This window comes from Triticum aestivum, chromosome 2A, assembly GCF_018294505.1.
Source record: "Triticum aestivum cultivar Chinese Spring chromosome 2A, IWGSC CS RefSeq v2.1, whole genome shotgun sequence".
NCBI lineage: Eukaryota > Viridiplantae > Streptophyta > Magnoliopsida > Poales > Poaceae > Triticum > Triticum aestivum.
Window position 1 is genome coordinate 463,829,079 of NC_057797.1, and position 12,147 is coordinate 463,841,225.

Genomic DNA, 12,147 nt, shown 5'->3' on the forward strand with positions numbered 1-12,147 from the left:
AAGACCTCGGATTGGGACGATCTTTATATTAAAATCGATCGTTTTGACGAGACGAAGACAATCCGTGTAGAAACGTTTCCCATATAAGGTCATCTTGGGGGCGTAATCAGCCGAATAGTGTTCTGAATACAAAATCTGAATACTTCGAACACAACTTCGGCCTTAGAGATGAGACCAGATGACTATGGCCCAAATATCAAAGTTTTTCCTTTTGACGCTATGGAACTTTCTCACTTTGAGCACTTCTCCATTTGAGGCCATCTTAATTAAGTTCTTCGCCGTGCCAAAATCTGGTGTCAACACATGCCCCCCTGTTTTTCGGCAAACTTTTGCGCCAAAAAATAACTTGCACGATGCTTTTCCTAAGGACGATGTCAACACTCCATCGTCCATTTTGTGTGCTTAGGGCGATAATTTCTATATCGGCCATGTTAAACTTCTTGTTTACATCATACCCTGGAACCGATTACCACCAATCGGCTTTAAAGAGATGGGAATGAACCTGTTCCTCGTAGCACTAAGGAAATCAAACTACGAGAAGTCACGCCTTTAAGCAAGTAACATCCGGATGATTCCAATCCACCGATGCATCGACCAAAGCAACACAAGCCGAATTATCCGCATGAATGACTTCTACCTCATCATCGACCCACTGTATTAAGAATTGATGCATGGTAGATGGCACACATTGGTTAGCATGAACCCAATCGCGGCCTAATATAACATTATAGTTACCTTGCACCTCGGTGATGAAGAATGTGGTGGCCAAAGTTTTGCTTCCCACGGTGAGTTTCATGCACATCACACCTTTGGCCTCTGTCTTTTCTTTACCCTCAAATCCATTAAGTACCATATTGGTCTTCATCAATGCATCGTTATCTAATCCCAACTTCTTGAAGACCGAGTAGGGCGTAAGATTTACCACATCACCACCATCAACGAGCATCCTCGGAACTGGCGATCCGTTAATATGACCTTTGAGGTACAATGGCTTCAAGTGTTTCACCGGTTCTTTTGGCTTCTCGAAGATAGCGTTCTTTGGACCAAAATCCAGTTGAGCCACCTCCCCTTCTTCACCTATAGCATGAAACTCGGCAGGTAAGTAATACTCCATATTAATATCCATACCATCCCGAACCGGCGTAGAGTCGTAATCCACCATCTCATCTTCATCCCCCAATGTGTATATTGGGCTCAAAGTTTCCTCAATTGAAGGGGATTTTTCAGGTGATGTGGACGATGTAATAGGGGTCGCATCATCCTCTTTTGGTGGTGAAGGTGTTGCTGCAGCTAATGTAGAAACATCTGTGTTTTGTTTTTGTTTAGGCCTCCACACTTGTTTTGTGAGTGCCATGGGCTGAATTTCACTTAACAATTCGTCCCTTTGCCTCTCCTCTTTGTGCTCTACCTTCTCGTGGTTCCTCATGCGTTGTAATCTCCTTTTCATGGTCTTGGTTAAACCGGGAGGACATCACTTAGGTTGAGTATATTTGGGATCCCTTGGTTTGGCCCTGCTTGTGCTTGCCTCATGATCACTAACCATGGAACCCTGTTGAACAATAACAATATCACAATTAGAAGTAGCCAGATTACCAACAACCGGCTTTTCGATCTCCTTTTGCTTGTCACATTCTGCAATTTCCGCATTACGTGACTTAACACGCCACACTTTTTTGTTGGCCTTACTTGGAGAAATTTTTGTTGGTCGATTAGCACCATAGCTCAAACGACCTTGTGTGGGATAATAAAGCCTCTTGCGAGCAGGCCTTCTAGGTGCTGTCCACCCCATATGAAAAGCATAAGGAGCCATTGGGGGCTGCCACCATCCTCCATTGAAGTCTCTCATGTAATATGGCGCATAGGAGGGTTGTGACATCCATGGTGTCGGTGCCCATGGCCCATATGGCCTTGCATAGCATCGAAACTCTTGTTCCGGAGGTGATCTTGAACGCTTTGAATGTGATGGCCAATTAGAGCTAGAACCGGCCGCTGGACTTGCATATTTTGATAGCAACATATCAAAAGTTGGCCTGATTCGCTTGCGCTTAGCTTCACTCTTTCCCCACTTACCAACTTCTGAATTCTTGGGCTTGATAAATTTAACATGAGTATCTTCTTGTACTTGTGGTTGCCCCCCGAGTGCAGGATTTTTTATGGTGATCTTCAATACTTCCTTTCCATCGGGTTGCTTATCAAGCACAACCTCTCGTCCCAAGACTTTATCGCTCTCCTTGCCTTTCATGGGTTCACCAATAAGAACATTATCTTTATTAGCAGATTTGGCTATGCTAGGCCGAATCAACATTTTCTTTCCCTCCAAGTCCATGGTGTTCATCCGGAAGGGCTGTTTATCAACTTGCATCTCAGCAAAATTCAATTGTTCATCATTAATGGCCGATTGTATCTGTCGTCTGAAAACATTGCAATCGTTAGTAGCATGAGAAAATGAATTATGGTACTTGCAATAAGCACGCCGTTTCAGCTCCTCAAACGGCGGTATGGTGTGTGATATTCTAATCATCTTATTTTGCAAGAGAGCATCAAATATTTTATCACACTTTGATATATCAAAAGTAAACCTCACTTCCTCATCACGATTCTCGCGAGTCGGCTTAAGAGCATTGCACATATAAGGTTTGGCCTTTGAGGACCAAACAAATTCGATAGTATAGACATCAACCTCATCGTCCGAATTATCATCATTGTGTTCAACCATATACATTCTAGGACGATCGGTTGTAGACCTATGGACCTCTTTACTTCGACTCTCTTGAGCCAAAGCTTTTTGTAAGACTTGATTAATGCTCAAAAACTCATAACTTTCTAACCTCTCTTTAATGTGAGTTTTCAAACCACTAAGAACAAGATCCGCCAAGTCTCTCTCAATTATCACTAAGCTATAATATTGGTTCTTTATATCTCCAAATCTCTTGACGTAATCGATAACCGATTCAACATGTTTCTGCCTAACCGATGTAAGATGTGACAACTTTAGCTCATTATCGCCGCTATAAAAATGAGCATGAAACTTTTGCTCCAATTGCGACCATAAGAGAATTGAGCCATGTGGTAAAGCAGCAAACCATGAAAATGCGGTACTAGTTAAACATAATGGAAATAAACGCACTTTCAATTCTTCTATGGAACCTGCTTCACCCAACTGCGATGGATACTGACTAACATGCTCCCAAGTTGTTTTCGTACCCTCACCACTAAATCTATAATACCTAAATAGTTGGTCCTCACTATCCTATTTCTCTTAACATGAAAGCTATCCACATCATCAGCCTAGCCACATCATCATTCTTCTATTGACTTACATATAGGTCCAATCAGTAGAACACCCCCGGCCAAATAAGCATCAGTTACTTGCTAAGGACCCACCACCACATAAGCGTCTCTGTCCCACATCCAGCCTCCTCCAGTGCAGTAAAATTATCCCCTTTCTAAGTAGCCACGCCGGTGGGGATTCATCTCTGCATCAGGTGCTCCTCCGGCACAACCTGCCCGCCAATTAGACCGACCGCTGGGCTCTCGCATGGAAAGGATACTCTGCTCGACAACTCAACCATGGAGCGGACGCCGCGTTGGGCAGGTCTCCAGCTGGTGGACACACTTATTTTCAAGCTCAAAGGGCTTAGCTGGTGATCACGCTGGGCAGGGCCTCATTTCACAGGCGCAGCCAAGGCTTCCAGGTGTTGCCCATGTGATTCTTGCATCCTCCAGTCGGTGGCAGGTTTAGTGTTTTCCTGAGCGTAGTCTATTCTGATTCTGTGCGTTTAGTTTTCAGTTCCTAGCAAACCGACAACCCATTCAATACCGAGCGCTCTGTTTTCTGTCACCAGAGGACTTTCAATCATATGGAGACCATTATTAGTAGATGCTCACCAAATCCAGAAGAAACGATTGGACAGGAAACAGATGGATGCTATCAAGAAAACATGCGTGTCTTCTCCCCTTCCCATTCATCACACATATCTCTTTCCCTTCCATACGTCTTCCTTTGCTCTTCCTATAAAACAACCATATCTCCATAGGATGAATCCCTCACAAACAGAATACTGCTTCTCCTTGCCAATCATACACTGCCATCCTCTCGCCATGGCTCCACCATGTCATCATCGATGGAGTGATTAATATTTGGATGATTCTTTGGGTTTATCTGCAGTTTCATTTTTAAAGATCAAGGAAAGTTGGCTGGGCTCCAACTCAGGGAAATCGGATTTATTATATACCAGTTAATCAGTACAAGTCCTCCTATATAGCTCATGCTTCTCCTTTGTTGCGTATAAGATTGGAATCTGGCAACTACTCTTGACTTTCTATGGGTTTTCCTTGCCCAGTTTGATTTCTTCAATTGCATGCTGTAGCTAAGAAAGAGATTCAACTGTACGAGAAATTGGACACTTGGGTACAGGTGAATAACATTATAACATCTGTTTTGAAGTCGATTTCAGCCAATACAGTTAACCCCTCAATACCTGCATATGCATAATTGTTTCAGTGGTCATATCCTCATAGATTGCGGCAGATAATGTGTTTGTTCTTTCACTGATTAGATATCATAAACTCAAAGCGGCATATTCATATTTTTGTGTCTATTGGATTATTCGTCACACATATGAGAGTTGGAACCATGGGAATGCTCATGTAGAGTTAGTAGTGAGCCAGGTAATATTTTTTTATCTATTTGAAGAAACAGGTCTCAACCTATTGCATTATTTGCATCCCTTTGGCAGGTAGCAGTTTCATTTCTTAGGTTGCGGTGGTTGCCCTCCATCGTACTGAAAATGCCTGCAAGAAGAGGCAACTTAAATGTTCAGATTTTGGCCAGTTCTATACAGGAATGCATCATAGTAATTCTAATGTTCTATTCCTGTTATTCTATCCATACCATGTCCAGCTTACATTTTATTGTTCTCTACAAGATAATAAAGTTTCTATCATATGATTACTCGAATGGACATATGATTGTTATGTTTTCCCATAAGGTTTGTTGGTTCCTATAATATATATTATTTTTGCATAATGATTTTCCATTTCTACACTAGCACATTACCACAAGTAATACACTGATACCATATAAATGGATGCATAGTTTTGTCATAAGCTACCCATGAGCTTCAGTTGACAACTGTAAGTAATATTTCATTGTGGAGTCACATGGCTCTCCTGGGGACCAAGACATAATCTACATGAAGGACCAAGAAGAAAATACTTTTGGACATATCTTTCTATATATGTTTGTATTTTCCCTAATGCCAATTATATGTTTGGATACTTCATATGAATTAGAACTCTTGATCTATCATGTAATTGATTTGTTCGTTTTGTCTGAACGCACAATGGAAAGAGGAATAAAACAAACAAAAACAATGCGGCGCTAATATGCTAATCAGTACTATATGCTTCAATACAGATTCATTTAGTATTACCTTTTAATGCATTTTTTATAGTTAGATAAATCTTTTGAGGTGTTGCATAAATTTTAGTGGCCGCAACTTCCGAAAAAACAAGCAAATGATGTTTGTTTTAATGTGTAGCTCAGCTGATCAGAAGGAAATAAGCATCTTCAACTTCTTATACAATCACCTCTGCTTGCGGTCACATTTTGATTTCATGCACTACATGATGTTATTACCATTCCAGACTAGCATAACGTTAGTAGGTTTACTATTTGGGAACCATTTCTTTATTGTTACATCTAAACTCTTTATTAGCTTATTTATCTGCTGCAACGCGCGGGGAATTATCTAGTTTAACAAAATCAGGAACCTTATAACCTTGAGGGTAAGAAATTGCATTGAAGTGTTCAGGATAAGGCTTTTGGTACACACGGCTCTTTACTTTCGGCTCGTTTCCGAAAGTTTTTAGAAACATCTTATGCAAATCCTCCCTTAATTTAGCTAAAATTGGATCCGAGGTAGATGAAAATGTTTGTGGTAATGACATAGGAGCAACCTGAGTACTAGCTATTGGTGCAACTTGTGGGATGGGCGCTGAACCATAATTCGGTGGAAGACCAAACATGCTTGCGCTTATGGGTGGTGTGACAAAGTGATTCAGCGTAGACACCGAATTGGGCACACTCATAATAGGATTAGGATATGTAGGTGCAGACACAAGCTGGTTGGTTTGAGTAGGGTAAAAATTCAACGACATATTATATTGTGGTTGCATAGGTGGTGTCGATGAAATAGGTACAATTGGAGTAGGGTTTTCAGGTATACCAACTGTACCATTAGATGATGGAGGCATATTTTTCTGAGCATTAGCACTAGCCACAAAAGAATTGTATGCCATCACATTACCCTTACTAACAAGACTTTCAATCACAGCCACTTGCTCTGGAGAAAAAACTTTACTCACAGTGATTACATCTTGTTCGTCAAGGAGAGGAGAGAAATTGACGTTTCCAACTTGAGTGATGTTGCCTTGACGGTCCTTCTTGAAACTTGAAAGAAACACTTTCAAATCCTCCTCCTCGCGCTTCTTCTTGAGCGCCTCAAAAGCCTCTTCACGCTGCTTCTTGCGCGCTTCATAGGCTTGGCGATGTTCATCCGATAGTTCATCAAGACCGGGCTTAATAATGTTATCAGCGTCAACTTCTGAGGGCTTGGGGAGATTTGACATAGTTGATGATGATTCTTGATCTTTCTTCCCCAGCGGAGTCGTCAAAAAGTATGTTCGCACACGAACACGTCACCGTGTACCTCCAACACCGAGGGTGATGCACCGCAGCTCACGCTGAAGGAGACCCGTCCGGAAGCGCGGTACACAAGCAATCCGGCGGGTGCTTTTCAGGACCCGAAACCCCAAGCGCCCGGGAGGGATCCCGTCTGAACGTGCGGCGGCTATGGGCTGCCCTAGGTCGGTTCACCCGCCCCTAGAGCCTCGAGGATCGCTTCCCTTCAACATGAAGAACGAACGAAGAACGAGAGAAAAAGAACAAGGGAGGGATGTAAAACTAGGGTAAAAAGTAGATGTGTTTTGCGATTGTGTGTTGTTGTTCAATCGGCCGTCACCCCTTGGGTATATAAAAGGCGGCTGGACTTCCCGTGCAAGGAAAAGGGTTTGGATTCACGTCCAAAACCCTAGTCAAATTCGGATTGGTTTTGTCCGGACTTTCCAAAACTGTTCAGTTTAAACTGGCTGCACATTACGGGTCTTTTTTGTGGTGGTAAACGAGCTCGGATAAAAACGAGCCCAAAAGCAATCTTGACCGTTTCGACGAGGCGAACAACTTTCATGTTGAACGTTTTTTGATCCGAGGTCATCTTCATGGCCAAATTCCTCGCGCAAAATAGCTAAATATTCACGCAACTCATCAGACATACCCACACATGTGTCTGGTTCCGGGCGTCATATTTTTCTCATTGAAGAGTCACGCTGTGCGGGCTCTAACTTTTGCATACGACCTTGGAGTGAGACGATTTTTATATTAAAATCGATCGTTTCGACGAGATGAAGACAATCCGTGTGGAAACTTTTCCCATATAAGGCCATCTTGGGGGGCATAATCAGCCGAATAGTGTTCCGAATACAAAATCTGAATACTTCGAACACAACTTCGGCCTTAGAGATGAGACCGAATGACTATGGCCCAAATATCAAAAATTTTCTTTTTGACGATACGGAACTTTCTCACTTTGAGCACTTCTCCATTTGAGGCCATCTTAATTAAGTTTTTCGCCGTGCCAAAATCTGGTGTCAATAGTTATATAAGAATGACCATTTATAATATGCATTTCATGTAAATATGGTGCGTCTCCACACCTGTGCAGAGGGGATTATCCGCATCTGACACCGCGTGATGCGACGCGTTCATCGCATCGGCAACTATTCTTTTTCTTGCAGGGGCATTGCATTTAGCAAACTGCATAATGATTGATGCGGCGATTGCGACAACAATTGATCAATATAACAAGTAGCCTAATTATAATCAGAGTCAAACATACCAAGTGGTGCTAAAAGAACTGTTGGTGCATTAAATTACGAAGAGCTAACTCAATCACGGTCAAACCCTTCGTACCCAAGTCAGATGCCTTTGGTAGATGGCAGTATTTGCAGAATTGCAGACGCCCTCAAGTTGGGGCACTGTATGCTCCTGTGCTATCTTCTAACCCAGCTCCATCCAAGAACTGCAGTACGCAGGTTTAGCTCAGGAACATGGCAACCGGCACCGGCGGGAGGCCAGCCACCATGCGCGCCGTCCAGTACAGTGGCTACGGTGGCGGCAGCGCTGCCCTCAAGGTCAGCCTAATTTGCAGTTCGCTTCTATCTCGGAAGCGTGTGCTTTGGAATGGATGATCTTGGTAAACATTTTGGTGGAATTGCATCTGCTTTTCTGCAAATCTATTCCCCATAACCGTTTATCATCTGGAGACATACTATAGTACTAGCCATTGTTTAGAAAATCTTTAACTACTATACTAGCCATTGTTGAGAAAATCGTTAATTACTATACTAGCCATTGTTGAGGAAATCGTTAACTACTATACTAGCCATTGTTGAGGAAATCATTTGTTCGCCGCCTCTTGTCGCAACGCCGCTCTTCTTCTTCTTCAAGCTGCCTCACACAACTCTCATGAGGTTTCTCTCAAGAACACACACTTCACCAAGGAGGAAAATGGCTTCGCCTCTTGCTCCGGGTGAGAAAACATGCACTATATTTTCTTCTCTGGCCCTCATCGGCCTCTTTCTCATCGCTTGATATATGCAACATATATACAAGGAGTTAGCCTCACACACACGTACCTGACTAGCCGGCAGGTTCGGCCACTACTCCACGTACCGCACGCCCAGCTAACAATCCTGAAATCCCTCCGGAGCTAACAACTTATCCATGCAGCCGCTAATTAATCCATGCACGCATGCATTTGATTGTTAAACACAATACTATTGTAGCTTGCACGCACACTCCCTTCCGCGCCGCGTTCCGTATGTCTCATGCACACCTGACGCGTCCGACGAGCCCGACCACGTCAGATGTTGTGGTTTATTCCAACACACACCTTAAGCACGGCCTAAAGAAGTCCGTCGTCGTTGACGTTGGCGTTGGCTAGGAGAGTCTGCTCCGCCACCGGTCCTTTCCACAGCTGCGGGCACTCGCGTTTGAAGTGCCCGTGCTCTCTGCATTTATAACAGCATCCACGACGCTTCCCTCCGTTTCCCGGCTATGTGCTTGTCGCGCTGTTGTCATCGTGGACGCCGATGCCGCGTCCGCCTTGCAGTCGCTCCCGAGTCGCCCATTGTGCCGCCGTCATCATCAGCTGCCCGTCTGCGCGCTCGCCGCCGGCCTGCATGCGCCACCGCGTCCTTTCTTCGAACGCCTTGAACGCCACCGCCCAACGCCACTACGCACCTCCACGCCCTCTGCAATCGTGCCGTCCGCTTGCCGTGCCCGAGCCGCGGTTGCGACGTCGAAGTCGTGTGCCACCACCATGTCCGGACTCGCCCCGCCTTGCCATCGCCACGCGCTCGCCGCGCGCCGCAGCCACGCCGCCGAGGCCTCCATGTCCGCCGTGACAACTGCCGCGCCGCATACCTCCATAGGCCGACACACGGCCCGAAGGTTCATCGCGTAGCCACCGGCCAACACCGCCTCCAGCAAGGGGAGCAACACCCAAGACAAACTGGCTCATGATACCAAATGTTGGCGCCACCTCTTGTCGCAGCGCCGCTCTTCTTCTTCCTCAAGCTGCCTCACACAACTCTCATGAGGTTTCTCTCAAGAACACATACACACTTCACCAAGGAGGAAAATGGCTTCGCCTCTTGCTCCTGGTGAGAAAACATGCACTATATTTTCTTCTCTGGCCCTCACCGGCCTCTTTCTCATTGCTTGATATATGCAACATATATACAAAGAGTTGGCCTCACACACGTACCTGACTAGCCGGCAGGTTCGGCCACTACTCCACGTACCGCACGCCCAGCTAACTATGCCGGAATCCCTCCGGAGCTGACAACTTATCCATGCAGTCATTTAACTAACCCATGCACGCATGCATTTGACTGCTAAACACAATACTGTTGTAGCTTGCACGCACACTCGCCACGGCGCTGCGTCCCGCACGCACGAGACGAGCCCGACCGCACCAGACGCCATGGCTTATTCTAACATCGTTAACCGGTAGCTGCTCGGTTAGTTGGTGAGTTAATAGGTTAATCGACAAGTTAATCTATTAATCGGATGATTTATTAGTTTATTGGCTACTCGGTGACCCTATGAGAAGATATTAATTGGCAAGTTAATTAATTAATCAGACAAATTCTTGAAGAAGATACTAGCATGTATATTTGTGCTGAAATTTCCACACTTATCGGGATTTTGTTAGATATGGTAGCTTCCTAGAAATAAGTAGATCGTGGAAGGGGATACGGGCTACGCTCTGTGGACCCAATTGAGTTGACTTTGTAATGCTGGGGGCGCTGTAAAAAGGAAAACAATTTCTTGAAAGAAAACTACATGCTGCTCTACATTTTTGGTGCCTCCAGCTAAGTCATGAGTTTTTTTTATATTTCTTATGAACTGTTCTGTTACTCTTGGAGCATTGCAAACCGAATTAGTTCAATTGGCTTGAGAGCTCCCCTTTTGGTAATCTGAGAACAAAAGGAAAAAAATCAATCTGTTTTTATGCAGTATGTGGAGATCCCTGTTCCATCACTGAAAAAAGGTGAAGTTCTTATAAAAGTTGAAGCAGCAAGCATCAATCCAGCCGATTGTCGGATACAGAAGGGACTGCTACGTCCTTTTGTCCCTAAATTTCCATTCATTCCAGGTATTAATGCATTTACTAGTTTACTTATCGCCGTAACAGTGAGTACTGATGTACTGTAGTAGTAAGAGATATTACCTGTTCATATTTTAGCTGCTGCATTTCCAATGAAATTCAGTCAGAAGGAATGAATGGCTTCTCTTTAGATGATACATAATTTATTTCCAAATTATCAAAATGCTTGCGATTTGTCAAACAGTAACCGACGTTGCTGGAGAGATTGTTGAGATTGGTTCTGCGGTTCAAGAGTTCAAAGTTGGCGACAAAGTTGTTTCCAAGTTGATATTCTGGGTAATTTCGAACTTGCTCAGCATTTAACATCCATTTCATTTCGTGGCATCCATCATTAACGAGAGACGAATCGCGCCGGCAGAAAGCTGGTGGCCTCGCAGAGTACGTGGCGGCATCGGAGAGCATCACCGCCCCCCTCCCTACCGGCGTGTCCTCTGCGGATGCCGCAGGGCTCCCCGTGGCCGGCCTCACGGCGCTTCAGGCCGTGAAGGCCATTGGCACCAAGTTCGACGGCACGGGCGTCGGCAGCAACATCCTGATCACTGCTGCGTCCGGTGGCATCGGCTCGTACGCCGTCCAGCTCGCTAAGCTCGGGAACCACAACGTCACGGCCACCTGCGGCGCGCGCAACCTGGAGCTTGTCGCGGACATCGGCGCCGACGAGGCGCTCGACTACAAGACCCCGGAAGGCGCGGCACTGAAGAACTCTTCCGGCAAGAAGTACGACTACATCGTCAACACCACGAACGGCGGCAAGTGATCGGCGTTCAAGCCGAGTCTCGGCAGCCACGGCAGAGTGGTCGAAGTAGCTCCCAACTTTGGGAATTTTGTCGCGTCCATTCTGACGCTATTCTCCAAGAAGAAGCTGTCCACGGTTACCCTGTCGCTGGGTATGGAGGACCTCAGGTTTTTGCTTGAGCTGGTGAAGGAAAGGAAGCTCAAGACGGTCATCGACTCGCGGCATCCATTCGAGAAGGCGGCAGATGCGTGGGAAAAGAGCTTGAGTGGCCATGCAACGGGGAAGGTCATAGTTGAGATGTGATTGTTTGACTTTTATGCATGCAATGCTTCAGTGTTTATTTATGATGTTATACTTGGAACTGTTAATATCCGAAATATCTTAATGTTGATTTATACATGTATTTATACATAAAATTATTGGAAATATGAGCAAATTACTACGAGATTTAATCCGAATAAACAAAAGATAAATCACGACTACAGTAGCAGAGATTGAACTAATCATGCGAGCTAGCATAGTAGATGAACAGATCACATCTAAGGCACGTACTAGAAACATGAATTCTACCACGATCTCGAACAGGAAGGATAGAATCACGTACGGTGCAGCGGG

At 44.9% G+C, this 12,147-nt stretch overlaps 1 pseudogene; it reads left to right on the top strand.

The window, feature by feature from the left end:
* The first annotated feature begins 8,169 nt into the window (after window positions 1–8,169).
* LOC123185410 (chloroplast envelope quinone oxidoreductase homolog) lies at window positions 8,170–11,835 on the top strand (annotated as a pseudogene).
* Window positions 11,836–12,147: the final 312 nt, after the last annotated feature.